Here is a 15,519-nt window from a genome sequence, read left to right on the forward strand (position 1 = left end):
CAAATAACTAATTCCATCTGGGGGATTGCTGGCCAGGACGTACAGAGAGCTGATTGTGTGAACTGGCAGGGTGAGAGACCAGAGCAATGTGCTTGTAGTAAGATTGCTTTAAGCTCGTAGTCCAGGCCTGACACTCCAGTGCAGTGCTGGGGGTGCACTGCGTTGTCGGAGATGCCGTCCTTCGAATGAGATGTTAACCGAGGTCCCGTCTGCCTGTTCAGGTGGACGTTGAAGATCGTATGACAATTTGAAAGGAGAACAACAACAACAACAAATTGGGAGTTTCTCTTGGTGTCCTGGCCAACAATCCCTGAGACGAACAACAGGAACTTGCATTCATATAGCGCTCTTCATGCAGGGCAGCCTCGTAGCGCTTGAATCGACCATTCATTTCATGGTGGTGGTGAGACATTTCTGTGCATTAATTGGGTTGCCATGGTTGCCTACACAGCCACTACACTTACAGCAATATGAAGTGTGTTGATACTTATATCAAATGTTAGGAATATTCTAAGAATAGTGTACACTGCAGGTCCCTCCTTGGATCAGTGAGAGGCTCCACATTAAAAACAAACCTCATCCAGTGTTGCAATCATTTCATGATTATTTAGAATGACATTCGTCATTGTGTGAGGAGCCAGAGCCAAGCCAGTAAAGTAAGGCACATTCTGTCATATTAAACCCGCTTCTCTGCACAATACAAGCACCAGAAATAAACCCTCCAAATTTCCAAATAGGAGCAAAGCCTATTTTCTAATTGACAGAAGTATACTTAAATATGCAAATTCAAATTAATTGGGATACTTGAGGAATAGATTACACAACATTTCTAGCCCCTCTGGATACACATAGCCATGGAGTGCTGTGGCATGTTGGTTAGAACATTCGCCTTGTAAGCGAGAGAACCCAGGTTTGCTTTCCGGGATAATGATCCCTTGAAAAAATAAATTGGTCACTTAATTCATGATTGTTTGTGGGATACAGCTGTGTGCAATTGGCTGCCGCGTTTCGCTCACAAAATACATTTACAGTCTATGCTACAAAGCACTTTGAGACATCTCAATGGTGTAATAAGGCACTATATCTAACCGCCCCCTTGCTTCCCCCATCAAACAGTCTACTGCCCAGGCTCATATGTAAAGAGTGGTGACTTGGGCCCAGAGCCCAACAAGAAGGAATTAAAGAATAATTGTCCAGTGTCAGTTTTTTTTCAATAAAAATTTTTTGGCTCCTGAGTTAAAATAGACTGTGGAGCAAGAGAAGGCACAGCCTTTTGGCTAAGCTCATGTAGTTCCTATGTTTGGTTACGCAAGAGTTCACATTGAGATGAATGCGGTGCTGTATATTGACTTGGAACTTAAAAGCAGGTCTCCTCGGAGCTGAGCTGACTCCCAGATGAAGTACTTGGCAATGGAATGTTGGAGTCAAGCCAATCCTCTGTAGCTGTCTAGGTATCTGGGTTCCTGAGCCGAGCAGGTCTGCAAGAAGTCCCCAGGCACTGCTGATGACAAACCAGTCAGTCTGGCTCCTTGGCAGGACTTGGAGAGGCAGACCACTCACTGAGAGCAAAGATTCTTCCCACGCAGTTCCTGCTGACACTGCAAGCCAACACCCTAATGAGTAGGGTGGTCCTAGCTGAGCCAGCAGTGGGAAGCTTGCCATACATTGATCTCAATGGCAAACTATAAGGACTTTACCTTGGTAACTCCAGCAGTTACTCCAACGCACACTTTGGGGTCCCCAAGACTTGGCACTAGCCAACCTGCGCTAATACTTTCTACCATTAGGTAAGCAGGATGTCTCCTTGCACAGAGAGAGAGCACATTCTGTGTCAGACTTGGGGGACATTTCCATGGATAGGTGGAATTCTTAGTCTCTTCTTGATGCTTTTGAGCATGGTGATGGCTTTCCGTAAGGGTCTGGCTGACGAAAACACCCTAGATCTGGTGGTTGAGGGATTGGTTGAATGTCACTTTGTCGCTGATGTTAGTTCAGACTAGTTTTGTTGAGAGGCCTGACCTGTGTGATGGGGTTACTGTATTTATAGAATTGGACTAATTGACTTCATGGCTGTTTGTGGGACATTAATCTGAACTGGTTGCTGGGTTTATAAAATACAGTCACAGCACTTCACAGTAAATCCTATGAAGTTCTTTGAAACATCCTCCCAACATGAAAGGCGCTATATCAAATGTAATTTATAATATAGTAATAATCCTTGGATTTGATATAGCGCCTTTCTTGTCTTTGAGACGTCTCAAAGCGCTTCACAGAATATATTGTAAAGTGAAATGACTGTATTTTGTAGGTAAAACGCGGCAGTCAAACAGTTGTGGATTATTACCCCTGAAAAACGATCCGCTAATCGACTTACAACCGGGTTCCTATTTACTGCTAGGTAAACAGAGGCTTTGGAGTAAAGAAACTTGCCTAAGGTTTTGTCCGCCAGGTCCTCTTACTTGCGAGGTGAGCACGCTGACCACTACAGTACGGGACATCATTATTATCTAACCACTACGGGAGTCTATTATTATTATGGCCGGTTAAATAGATGCTCTATAATTAAAAGATACATTGCAATAATGGTCGTGAGATTGGACAATAATAAACCCTAAATGGATGTCTGGGTCCTGTAACTAAAAGATAATTTGAAAGGATTGATTGTTGATTTATGTCATCGTTTCTCTGTATTTCTTTTGTTAGAAAGTTGATTTTCGTTAGTGTGTCTCTTTAGTAGAGTGTTTGCGACTCCCTTCCCCAGATCGCTATTTTCTAAACATCAGTAAATGTATGAATGTGCATACGTGGGCGATCACCACCGCTTTAAAGCCTGCGCCTGTCTGATTGTGAAACGTAAAGCTTCAGAATAGCAGAGAGGTCAGAGCAGCAACAGCTGCCAATATAAATTACCCACTTCCTGGATATGGAGGAGATTAATTCATCTGGCTAACACTGGGCTGATTGTACAAGATTTCTTTCATTCATCGCTGCTCTTGAACTCTGGTAAGCTGGCTGTTTGTCAGAACTTTGTGTTCAGAACATCCTTGAGAGGTTCTGCACTCCTCGCTGTGATCTTGGGAGCATTAAATCTTGTAAACGAAGGCATTATTTCCCTTTGGAAATTTCTCCCTAAACGTCTATTATCTGAGCTATTTATGAAGTGTGTCTTTTAGGAATGCCTGGTCTGCGGGAGTGATCTGAGGGCAGGAATCAATCGTATTGTCTTGTACTCTGCGGTGACTTGTTATTGGACTTACAGTACTTTATACCAAGGTCGTGTCCTACTTTGAATGCTTCTTCTTGTCAGCTGGGCACTCTGTAATATAAAACCTTCCATCACTTACTGGAACAAAATGAACCGCAGGTCTGTAGCCTCTGGCTGCTAAGCTAAAACAGTGCTCAATTAAACAAAACACAAAGTACTGCAGATGCTGGAAATCTGAAACAAAAACAGAAGCCACTGGGGACACTCAGCAGGTCAGGCAGCATCTATGGAGAAAGGAAAGTGAGTCAATGTTTTGGGTCCACGACCCTTCGTCAGAACCGGACGAAGAAATTCAATTAAAGTTGAATTTCCAACTTTAAGAAGTCGTTCTGTGTGTCAGTCTGGCCTCTCAGTCAGATAATAATAATAATAATAATAATAATCCTTGCATTTCATATAGCGCTTTTCACGTCGGGAGGACGTCCCAAAGCGCTTCACAGAATATACTGTAAAGTGAATTGACTGTATATTTGTGGGCGAACGCGGCAGCCAATTGCGCACAGCAATGTCCCACAAACAGTCGTAGATTGAAAATGACCAATTTATTATTGTTTTTGGTTTTGTTGGAGGGATTATTATTAGGCTCTGTGTGGAGTAAGGAAACTTGCCCGAGGTTTCGCCCTCTGCCTGGAATTGAACCCAGGTCTCTCGCTTGCAAAGCGAGTGCTCTAACCACTGAGCTACAGGACTCCACAAATACCTCAATAAGAGATTGTGGTTCAGAATTATTTTTTTCAAAGAAAACTGAGACAAGCCAGATGATCTGACTGTAAATTTTAAATGGAATTAAATAAACACATAAAGTTTTTTCGCACCACTGTACATTGCCATTCTTCTCCTATTTCCAAATAATATTTAATCATTGCATTTGCCTTTGATACGGCGCCTTATCGGGTTGTTGAGACATCCCAAAGCATTTCACAAGGCTTTACTGCGACATGCAGTGACTGTGTATTTGTAGATGAATGCAGCAGCCCAGCAATGTCCCACAAACAGCCATGACCAATTTTATCAAGGGGAATGTTGGCCAGGATACCAGGAAAAACTCTCTTCTCTTTTCAAATAGTACTGGGGGGGGGGGGGTCTTTAACGTCCACCTGAACAGGCGCAGACGGGACCTTGGTTTAAAATCTCATCTGAAGCCCGCACCTCAATTTCTTTGAGAAACAGCGCGGCCCTGTGACGTGAGGATGGATAGGGCGGGTATTCAGGAAAGGACTGAAAGGCCTTTGGTATTCCTTTGTATCAGAGCGCAGGCTGTCAGTTGCACCATGGCAGGGAGCTGCCAAGTTTTGTGGGCATTTTCTCACAGGTGTCTCACAGACATAGAGGAGGGAAGGAAAATTAGCAGCCTGCAGGCCCCTCCCAGCCACTGCCCAACGCCTATGCATAGCGGAGGCGATAGAACTAAGACACCCTCCCATTCGCCCAGCGCAAAGTTGGGGAAGGAACCAAGAAAAGAAAATTGGCTGCCAAAACTTGGTCAAGATCCTTTTGAAGTTATTGTGAATTTTATCAATTATATCGAAACCTTCGCTGGCTTTAAGGCAGAAAAGTTAACCCTCTCCTACCCAGCAGCAAGTCTGTCTGCAAACAGTGACTGCATTTACAGAAAGCACCGTGAAGCTCTTTGAGAGGTTTTGATGTGATTAGATGCTATATCAAATGCAAGGATTGTTATTATTATTATCGAATGCAAGGCTATTTGAGGGACATTACTGTGTGCAACTGGCTGCTGTGTTCGCCCACAAAATACACAGTCAAAAATCCATTTTACAAATTGTTATAATGTTAAACTAGCCAAGTGATTGTTGTCAACAACAACAAATTACATTTATATAGTGCCTTTCATTTCGGGAAGTTGTCCCAAGGCCCTAGACAGCGAAAGGTTTGCACCTGAGTTGCGGGTTAGAATCAAGAGGGGTGGAGGATGGGAGGAGGGGGGATGACCAAAGGTGCGGTCCAAGCGGAAGGGAAGGCGTGAGGCAGCAGGACTCTGGGATGGGATTCCGGGGTGGGGGGGGTGGGTCAGGAGTGCTGAAGGCCCGACCGCCGATGGTGGAGCAGGCAGAGCGGGGGACATGGAGCAGGCAAGTGCCCACCGAGCAGAGGAAGCAACCAGATTGGTGAAGTAGTAGGTGGCAGAGGTAGGGAGGAGCAAGATCATGGAGGGCTTTAAAAGTGAAGACGAGGATTTTGAACTCAATCCCCTGGGGGATGGGGATCCAGTGAAGCCAGGTGGGGGTGACAGACCCACAAAGCTTAGTGTGGGACATAACGAAAGCGTGGATGAGGGTCTTGGCAGCCTGAGGGGAGTTGGCGGTATAGAGGCTGTGTTTATTTGGTAGGCGAATTTGTAGCAGGAAGGCCCCGCTAACAGCCAAGAGGTGAATGACCAATGGATCAGTGCGAGGGATTGGTGACCAGGGCAGCAAGAGAACATTCCTTCCCTTCTTGAATAGAGTCAAGCCTTGAACTGAGCTCGACGTGAGCAGCAGGCACTAACTGTTGGGTTGGCTGCTTCTTCAGTGAAGGTCACTGTCTAAAGTCTCGGCTCCAAACTGTACATGCTTAAGACTGTGTTAACAAACATCATGTGCTTATCATGTGCAGCTCCGCGGTGAGATATAAAAGAGGAACACGCGTATTTATAGTGTGTATATCATAGAAACATCCCTAAGAACCCTTATAGTAATGCTATTCATGGTCAATGGCAGATTTTGCAGATAGCAAAGTCCCACAATAATCATCATAATTATAATGATAAGCCTTGCACTCAGTGTAGTGCCTTATCACTTCTTTGAGACATTTCAAAGCATGTCACAGAATATACTGTTATTGTGAATTTACTGTATTTTTTATGGGCGAAACGCGGCAGCCAATTGCACACGACAACAACTTGCATGTGGCAGTGTCCCACAAACAGTTTTGGATTGAGTGACCAAATTCTTATTACTTTGGGAGGGATGATTAGCCCCAGAAAGGGATCTGCCAATCGACTAACAACCGGGTTCCTACTTACTGCCAGGTAAACCGAGGCGTGAAGAGTAAGGAAACTTGCCTAAGGTTCCAAGTATCCATAGTGCGACTTGATCCCACGATCGTATGACCCAGAGGCGAAAGTGCTTCCAATTGAGCCGGGCTGACAAATTACTTTGAGAACGTAATAAGGCGCTGAGCCAATAGAATCTGCTAGAAACGTTCTCCTCGGCTACAAACCTATAAACACAGTGAGCTCGGAGCCCCGGGCCTCTGTGCCGCGGATTCCTACTTACTGGCTGTTTACTCAACTCTACCATGGCCGAACGGTCCGGGACCTACACGCTCAGTGTGGCGGGAATGCAAAATTGTCTGTGTGTCTCTCTCTCTCCTCTATTTGTGTGTGTGTGTGTGCTTTTGTGTCTGTGAGTGTGTCTCCTTCTGTGTCTGTGAGTGTGTGACTCTCTCTGTGAGTGTGTGTCTCTGTGGCTGTGAGTGTGTGTCTCTCTGTGGCTGTGAGTGTGTGTCTCTCTGTGTCTGTGAGTGTGTGTCTCTCTGTGTCTGTGAGTGTGTGTCTCTCTCTGTGTCTGTGAGTGTGTGTCTCTCTCTGTGGCTGTGAGTGTGTCTCTCTCTGTGTCTGTGAGTGTGTGTCTCTCTGTGGCTGTGAGTGTGTGTCTCTCTGTGTCTGTGAGTGTGTGTCTCTCTGTGTCTGTGAGTGTGTGTCTCTCTGTGTCTGTGAGTGTGTGTCTCTCTGTGAGTGTGTGTCTCTCTGTGTCTGTGAGTGTGTGTCTATCTGTATCTGTGAGTGTGTCTCTCTCTGTGTCTGTGAGTGTGTCTCTCTGTGTCTGTGAGTGTGTGTCTCTCTGTGTCTGTGAGTGTGTCTCTCTGTGTCTGTGAGTGTGTGTCTCTCTGTGTCTGTGAGTGTGTGTCTCTCTGTGTCTGTGAGTGTGTCTCTCTGTGTCTGTGAGTGTGTGTCTCTCTGTGGCTGTGAGTGTGTGTCTCTCTCTGTGAGTGTGTGTCTCTCTGTGAGTGTGTGTCTCTCTCTGTGTCTGTGAGTGCGTGTCTCTCTGTGTCTATGAGTGTGTCTCTATCTGTATCTGTGAGTGTGTGTCTCTCTGTGTCTGTGAGTGTGTGTCTCTCTCTATGAGTGTGTGTCTCTGTGTCTGTGAATGTGTGTCTGTCTGTGAGTATGTGTCTCTCTATGAGTGTGTGTCTCTCTGTGTCTGTGAGTGTGTGTCACTCTGTGTCTGTGAGTGTGTGTATCTCTCTGTGGGTGTGTGTCTCTCTCTGTGTCTGTGAGTGTGTCTCTCTCCGTGAGTGTGTTCTCTCTGTTCTGTGAGTGTGTATCTCTCTCTGTGAGTGTGTATCTCTCTCTGTGAGTGTGTGTCTCCCTGTCTGTGAGTGTGTGTCTCTCTCTGTGTCTGTGAGTGTGTCTCTCTCTGTGAGTGTGTGTCTCTCTCTGTGTCTGTGAGTGTGTATCTCTCTCTGTGAGTGTGTGTCTCCCTGTCTGTGAGTGTGTGTCTCTCTCTGTGTCTGTGAGTGTGTATCTCTCTCTGTGAGTGTGTGTCTGTCTCCCTGTCTGTGAGTGTGTGTCTCTCTCTGTGTCTGTGAGTGTGTGTCTCTCTGTGAGTGTGTGTCTCTCTCTGTCTGTGAGTGTGTGTCTCTCTCTGTGAGTGTGTGTCTCTCTCTGTGTCTGTGAGTGTGTATCTCTCTCTGTGAGTGTGTGTCTCTCTGTGTCTGTGAGTGTGTGTCTCTCTGTGTGTCTGTGAGTGTGTATCTCTCTCTGTGAGTGTGTATCTCTCTCTGTGAGTGTGTGTCTCTCTGTGTCTGTGAGTGTGTGTCTCTCTGTGTCTGTGAGTGTGTGTCTCTCTGTGTCTGTGAGTGTGTGTCTCTCTTTGTCTGTGAGTGTGTATCTCTCTCTGAGTGTGTGTGTGTGTCTCTGTGTCTGTGAGTGTGTGTGTCTCTCTCTGTGTCTGTCTGTGGTGGTGGGCCCTGAAAGGCAGAAGGTGGTGACTTACAGCCCCTCAGTCAGGACACAGGGAGTCAAAGGTAGTGTGGGGTAGAAACGGACCATTCGGCCCTTTGGTCCTACGCTAGTGTTTCCTAGCAAGAACTCCTAAAGAATGCTTTCTTTAACAAAAACGGGCCACACATTTTTTGTTAAATAAAGCATTAATTTTTTTGCAACAATCTAATGTGCATTATTTCTTCATGTTTAGCCTTAATCAATAAAATGAAAACATGTAGTAAAATATACCTCTGAACAGCACCAATAAACTCCCCGCAATTTCCTGCAAAATTTGTCAAATTTGGGGTAAAAATTTCCACAATTTTCTATTAGCCCTGATACTGAAGCAGATCTTGACTATTCCTTCACTCTCACCTTCGGGTCAGAATATTGGAGGCTTAAGCTCCACATTGCTAGCCGCCTGACACAACACTCACTACATTGGACAATAAATTAGTGTGAACTGCTTTTGATGCATTTTAGATAAGCGCAATGTTTCTGCTTTAATTGCTAATTATATCTGTCTCCTCCATGCCTTGGAGATTAATTTGCTGACCATGATTCCTATCCCTCCTCGATGTAGGCACTGTGAAGTGGAAAGTACTGTGGGAACGTCCCCCTTGCTCTGTTTGCCACTGTGGGGTCTGATCATGTGGGCACTACCCCTTTAAGTTTAAAATACCCAATAAATGTAACCCACCACTGCCCCTTTAAGAGTGAATCAAACACTTCGCTCAACTCTGACCGAGTGAACAGAATGAACCGTCTTCATGTTCTGCAGACGGTTTTGCACCTCAATGTTTCAATATCTGTATCATTCACACCGCGGTTCTTAGATGAACCATTTGTGTGTGGAACGATGATGTGACTCATTCCTATCTGACAAATCAAAGGCACCGGCTTTCTCTGGTACCTTGTGAAAGTGTGACGCTAGTTAATGGGTTTCACAAGGCTGTTTGACTAAGCGGAACCAACTTAGCTCAATCCTGTTTACCCGACATAGGTGTCAGCCTGGTTCAGTTGGTTGTACTCTCGCCCACGGGTCAGAAAGTTATGGGTTCAAACCCCACATCGGGGCTGACAGTCCAATGCAGTGCTGGTGGAGTGCTGCATTGTCAGAGATGCCAACTTTCGGGTGGACGTTAAATGGTTTCCTCCGTCTGCCTGGACATTAAAGATCCTATGTCACTACTCAAAAAGAGAAGAGAGTTTCTCTCTCCCAGATAAAATTGGTCACTCACTCCATGGCTGCTTGTGGGACATTCGTCATTAGTCACTACACTTTACAGTAAAATCCTGTGAAGCGCTTTGAAGTGCCCTCCTGATGTGAAAGGCGCTGTATCAAATGTAATGATTATTATTATTATTTAAAATGTATTTGAATTAATAAATAAATATTAAAGAGTAAAGAGTGGGCGAATGTGAGCAGAGCAGATATCTCCAATGGGGGGAGTTAGCACCAACACTGACGTATTGTCATTATGGCTTCCTTGGGTGTTGAAAGCTTTCTGCAATTCCTTACACTAAGAGTCACCATGAACGGTATTTTGCACCCACAAACACTATACATACACACTACACACACATACAACACTACACACTACACAAACGCTACACACACACACTGCACACTGCACACACACACTATACACAGACACACTGCACACCCACACACTACACACGCCAACCCCCACCCCGCAGCCCCCACGCCCCCCAAAAATGATCAATGTTTTATTGATGATGAATGACTCCATTTTAATGTTTTACAGAAGAAAAAGGATGTTTGGGGCAGTCACTAAAATAACAAAACCAGACTTGAGTTACCTGGCAGTAACCCAGCCCCAAACCAACTCCAGACCAGAGAACTTAACTAATAGTTGAGACCTTCCCATTTATGTGTGTAAAGTAAAGTGAACTTTGTAACAGTTTAGCAGAAGGAGATGATTCATCTACTTTCATATTCTAGATAGAAACAATTACTTTTGTTTTACTTTGCTCAGATCATCCAATGTTGGAGCCTTTTTATATTCCTACTCGCCAAATATCATGAGGACCCAGATGTTCCAGGATTGACTATAGAATGTAATGGTTAGCCTAAGGGAAGATTCCTTATGGCACACGCCTCTGTTTACCTGGATGTAAGTTGAAACCCGGTTGTTGGTTGACAGGCGGATCGTTTTCTCTGGGGATAATAATCCCTTCAAAAAAAATGTGGTCACTACTGTGAGTGTGCAATTGGCTGTCATGTTTTCGTCCACAAAATACACAGCGAATCCACTTTACAATACTATATATTCTGTGAAGCGCTTTCAGATGTCTTTGAGACACGATAAGGCACTATATCAAATACAAGGATTATTATTATTATTACATGTGCCAGGATTGAGAAAGAAGAGCAATGGGACTCTCTTCACGCAGAATTTCAGAAAGCCTACGGCTGCGAAAAATTGTTGAATTAACAATAATAATAATCCTTGCATTTTATATAGCGTCTTATCACGCAGTTGAGTGTCCCAAAAATTTTTTTAGAAGGGATTAATTGTGGGCCATTGCTTTACGCAATTGGTCTCAAAGCGCTTCAGAGAATATATTGTGAAGTGGACTGACTATATTTTGTGGGCAAAAGGTGGCAACCAATTATGCACAGCTGAGTCCCACGATCAGTTGTGGATTGAGTGACCAAAATTCTTTTTAGAGAGGTGTTATTACCCCTGGAAAGCGATCTGCCAATCAACTAACAACTTGGTTCCTACTTACTGGAAGTAGGTTGTCTTGGGTTTTATCCCACCCGTGGGTTCATAAACATCTGTGTGTATGTGTATATGTGTGTATATGTGTGTGTGTGTGTGTGTATATGTGTGTATATGTGTGTATGTGTGTATATGTGTATGTGTGTGTGTATATATGTGTATGTGTGTATATGTGTATGTGTGTGTGTATATGTGTATGTGTGTGTATATATGTATGTGTGTATATGTGTATGTGTGTGTGTATGTGTGTGTGTGTATATATGTGTATGTGTGTGTGTATATGTGTGTGTGTGTGTGTTGTGTATATATGTGTGTGTGTGTGTGCCAGAGCTCTGGGATGCTACCCAGCATGAAGGGCACTATATAAATCCAAAAAGTTGTTGTTGTTGTTGTAGCTGTGTCTCTGTGTAACTTGCTCAGAAGTCTCAGTGGTTGGAGAGAGGCTCCTGGTGTCGGGGCTGCTCACAGGGAGGTTCAAATGAACAAATTAACCTCAGGAATGCTATTCACTGGGGGCGGAGCAGAAGCTCACACACACACCCTGTGTGCATGTATGTGTGTGTGTGTGTGTGACACTGCTCTCTCTGGGGTTGGTGTGTGTGTGTGTGTAACATTGCTCTCTCTGGGGTGTGTGTGTGTAACATTGCTCTCTCTGGGGTTGGTGTGTGTGTGTGTGTGACACTGCTCTCTCTGGGGTTGGTGTGTGTGTGTGTGTGTGTAACATTGCTCTCTCTGGGGTTGGTGTGTGTGTGACACTGCTCTCTCTGGGGTTGGTGTGTGTGTGTGACACTGCTCTCTCTGGGGTTGGTGTGTGTGTGTGTGTAACACTGCTCTCTCTGGGGTTGGTGTGTGTGTGACACTGCTCTCTCTGGGGTTGGTGTGTGTGTGTGCTCTCTCTGGGGTTGGTGTGTGTGTGTGACACTGCTCTCTCTGGGGTTGGTGTGTGTGTGACACTGCTCTCTCTGGGGTTGGTGTGTGTGTGTGTGTGTGACACTGCTCTCTCTGGGGTTGGTGTGTGTGTGTGTGTGACACTGCTCTCTCTGGGGTTGGTGTGTGTGTGTGTGTGTGTGTGTGTGTGTGACACTGCTCTCTCTGGGGTTGGTTTACAGTCTCAGGGATTTTTACGCCATGTGGAAAGTCACTATGGAGCCGCTCTCTCTCTCTCCCTCTCTCTCTGGGGCGGAGTGAGATGAGGAGAGGGATCGATTCCCGAGAGGCGATGTGATCCCTCAGTGAGGGGTGAGAGCGGCGATATCAGGTACAGCGGAATGTCTTTTTACACACGAGCTCTTTTGAATGACTTTAAAGCCGTCTGACATCCCCCACCGCCACCTCACCCGAGACCTTCCCCTCTCTCTCCCTCCCTCCCTCTCTCTCTCCCCCTTCCTCTCTCCCTCCCTCCCTCTCTCTCTCCCCCTTCCTCTCTCCCTCCCTCTCTCTCCCCCCCCCCCTCTCTCTCCCCTCCCCCTCTCTCTCTCCCCTCCCTCCCTCTCTCTCCCCCTCCCTCTCCGTCCCCCCCTCTCTCTCTCTCCCTCCCCCTCTCCCCCTCCCTCCCCCTCCCCTCCCCTCTCCCCCTCTCCCCCTCCCTCCCTCCCTCCCTCTCCCCCTCCCTCCCCCCTCCCTCTCTCCCTCCCCCCCTCCCTCTCTCTCTCCCCCTCCCTCCCTCCCTCCCCCTCCCTCCCTCTCCCCCCCTCCCTCCTCCCTCCCTCCCCCCTCTCTCCCTCCCCCTCCCTCTCCCTCCCCTCTCCCCTCCCTCCCTCTCCCCCTCTCCTCCCTCTCTCTCTCCCCCTCCCTCCCCCCCCTCTCCCCCTCCCTCTCTCTCCCCCTCCTCTCTCTCCCTCCCCCTCCCTCCCTCTCCCACTCCCTCCCCCACTCTCTCTCTCGGAGATGTTTTTGTTGCTATTTTCGCTTCGGTTTTGGGAGTTCTCAAAGTCACTTTCTATGGGATACACTGTATCGCGGACACCGCACTCGATACACTGTATCGCCGCTCCGCGCGGCGCCGACACTGTGTCTCGCGATTGGGTACAATGTATCGAATATAAAAAAGTTACTGTAACACCGTCTGAACGGAGGAGAGAGAGAGGACTCCAACAGCTGTTTACCCACTGCCGTCCCGACTGGTGTTCTGTCCAGTTTTGCTGCACAGAGTGGTGAGAGGGGGAGGGAGGGGGTCAGGGGGGTGAGGAGGGGAGGGGATGGGGTGAGGAGGGGAGGGGGGGTAGGGGGTCAGAGGGGGTGAGGGGGAGAGGAGGGGAGGGGAGGGGGGAGGAGGGGAGGGGGGGAGGAGGGGGAGGGGGTGAGGAGGGGAGGGGGGAGGAGGGGAGGGGGGAGGGGGAGGGGGAGGGGCGAGGGGAGGGGGTGAGGAGGGTGTGAGGGGGGAGGGGTCAGAGGGGGTGAGGAGGGGAGGGGGTGAGGGGGTGTGAGGGGAGAGGGGGAGGGGAAGGGGTGAGGAGGGGTGTGAGGGGAGGGGGTGAGGAGGGGTGTGAGGGGAGGGGGTGAGGGGGGAGGTGAGGGGGAGTGGGGAGGGGTGAGATCTCTTCGCTGTGTTTTTTTGACCCCCCTCTCCCCCCCACCACTGAGCCCCACTGTAGTGTCCACACGCGGCCATTAGCACTCGGATCACTTGGGGAAAGCGGAAAAAAAGGATTTGATGTATTTATAGTCTCTGAAGCGCTTTTTGTTCAGACGTCCTCCTGATGTGTGAGAGTGTGAGTGTGACTGTGAGTGTGAGTGAGTGGAGTGAGAGGTGTGTGTGTGAGAGTGTGTGTGTATGAGTGAGTGTGTGTGTGTGTGTGAGAGTGTGTGTGTGTGTAAGTGAGTGTGTGTGAGTGTGAGAGTGAGTGTGTGTGTGAGAGTGTGTGTGAGAGTGTGTGTGTGTGAGTGTGAGTATGAGAGTGTGAGTGAGTGTGTGAGAGTGAGTGTATGTGAGTGTGAGATTATGAGTGAGTGCGAGTGTGTGAGTGAGTGTGAGAGTGTGGGTGAGTGTGTGTGAGTGTGTGTGTGAGTATGTGTGTGAGAGAGTGTGTGTGAGTGTGAGTGAGTGTGAGTGTGTGTGAGTGAGTGTGAGGGTGTGTGTGAGAGTGTGTGTGTGAGAGTATGTGTGTGAGTGTGAGTGGAGTGAGTGTGTGTGAGTGAGTGTGAGTGTGTGTGTGAGAGTGAGTGTGTGTGTGTGTGAGAGTGAGTGTGTGTGTGAGAGTGTGTGTGAGAGTGTGTGTGTGTGTGAGTGTGAGTATAATAATAATCCTTGCATTTGATATAGTGCTTTTCACGTCGGGAGGACGTCCCAAAGCGCTTCACAGAACATACTGTAAAGTGAATTGACTGTATATTTGTGGGCGAACGCGGCAGCCGATTGCGCACAGCAATGTCCCACAAACAGTCGTAGATTGAAAATGACCAATTTATTATTGTTTTTGGTTTTGGAGGGATTATTATTAGGCTCTGTGTGGAGTAAGGAAACTTGCCCAAGGTTTCGCCCTCTGCCTGGAATTGAACTCAGGTCTCTCACTTGCAAAGCGAGTGCTCTAACCACTGAGCCACAGGACTCCACACGTGAGAGTGTGAGTGAGTGTGAGAGTGTGAGTGAGTGAGAGTGTGAGTGAGTGTGAGTGTGAGCCCGGCTCACCGTTGGCTCACAGTTGGTACTGTAGAGCTCTCAATGGCTTCTGAAGGTTTGTGAGTTCAAGTCCCCACTTGGAATCATGTTGGTGCAGTCCTGCAGCTCAGTGGTTAGAGCGCTCGCCTCGCAGGCGAGAGTCCCGGGTTTGATTCCCGGACAGAGCGAAACGTTGGGCAAGTTTCCTTACTCCACACGCCTCTGTTTACCTCACAGTGAGAAGTAACACGGTTGTTAGTTGATTGGCCGATCGCTTTTCCGTGGGTAATAATCTCTTTAATAAATATAATAATAATGTGGTCACTCAATCCAGGACTGTTTGTGGGACACTGCTGTGTGCAATTGGCCGCTGTGTTTCGCCCACAAAATATACAGTCAATTCACCCCACACAATATTCTGTGAAACACTTTGAGATGTCTCAAAGACGTGATAAGGCGCTATGTCAAATGCAAAGATTATTATTATATATAGTCAAAGCTGACACTCTAGTGTAGCACGTGGGGGGGGGTGTTGGGGGGTGTATTGGTGGAGGTGACGTCCTTCGGATGGGGAGTTAAACCGAAGTTCAGTCTGCCTGTTCCCCCATCCCAACCCATATCCATCTTATTTATCTTTGATCAGCCCTGTGGGTGTCTGACACGTGGGGAACCCAAACACTGTGCTAAAGAGTATCCAAACCAGACTGAGAGCTCCACATTGGTACGTTCTACACATCAACCATGTGAGTGTTCAACCATGCAGTCCGCCACGTTCCAGTAGTGATCAGGAACAGAAAGGAATCAGTCTGACTCAGTGTGGAATTTCTCCCGGTGTTCTGGCCAACAATCTCCCAGGTTAAAAATTAGTCACTCACTTCATGGCTGTTTGTAGAACGTTGTATATAAATTGGCAGCTGCG

At 47.3% G+C, this 15,519-nt stretch overlaps 1 protein-coding gene across 1 annotated transcript in view; it reads left to right on the plus strand.

The window, feature by feature from the left end:
* The first annotated feature begins 12,046 nt into the window (after positions 1–12,046).
* The window catches only part of elk1 (ETS transcription factor ELK1), a 33,681-nt gene continuing 30,208 nt past the window's right edge, over positions 12,047–15,519 (plus strand). The window contains exon 1 of the mRNA XM_042339759.1: positions 12,047–12,260. The gene's annotated coding sequence lies outside the window, so the exon portion shown is untranslated. The remainder of the gene's footprint in view (positions 12,261–15,519) is intronic.

This window comes from Callorhinchus milii, unplaced genomic scaffold (assembly GCF_018977255.1).
Source record: "Callorhinchus milii isolate IMCB2004 unplaced genomic scaffold, IMCB_Cmil_1.0 Scaffold12, whole genome shotgun sequence".
Lineage (NCBI taxonomy): Eukaryota > Metazoa > Chordata > Chondrichthyes > Chimaeriformes > Callorhinchidae > Callorhinchus > Callorhinchus milii.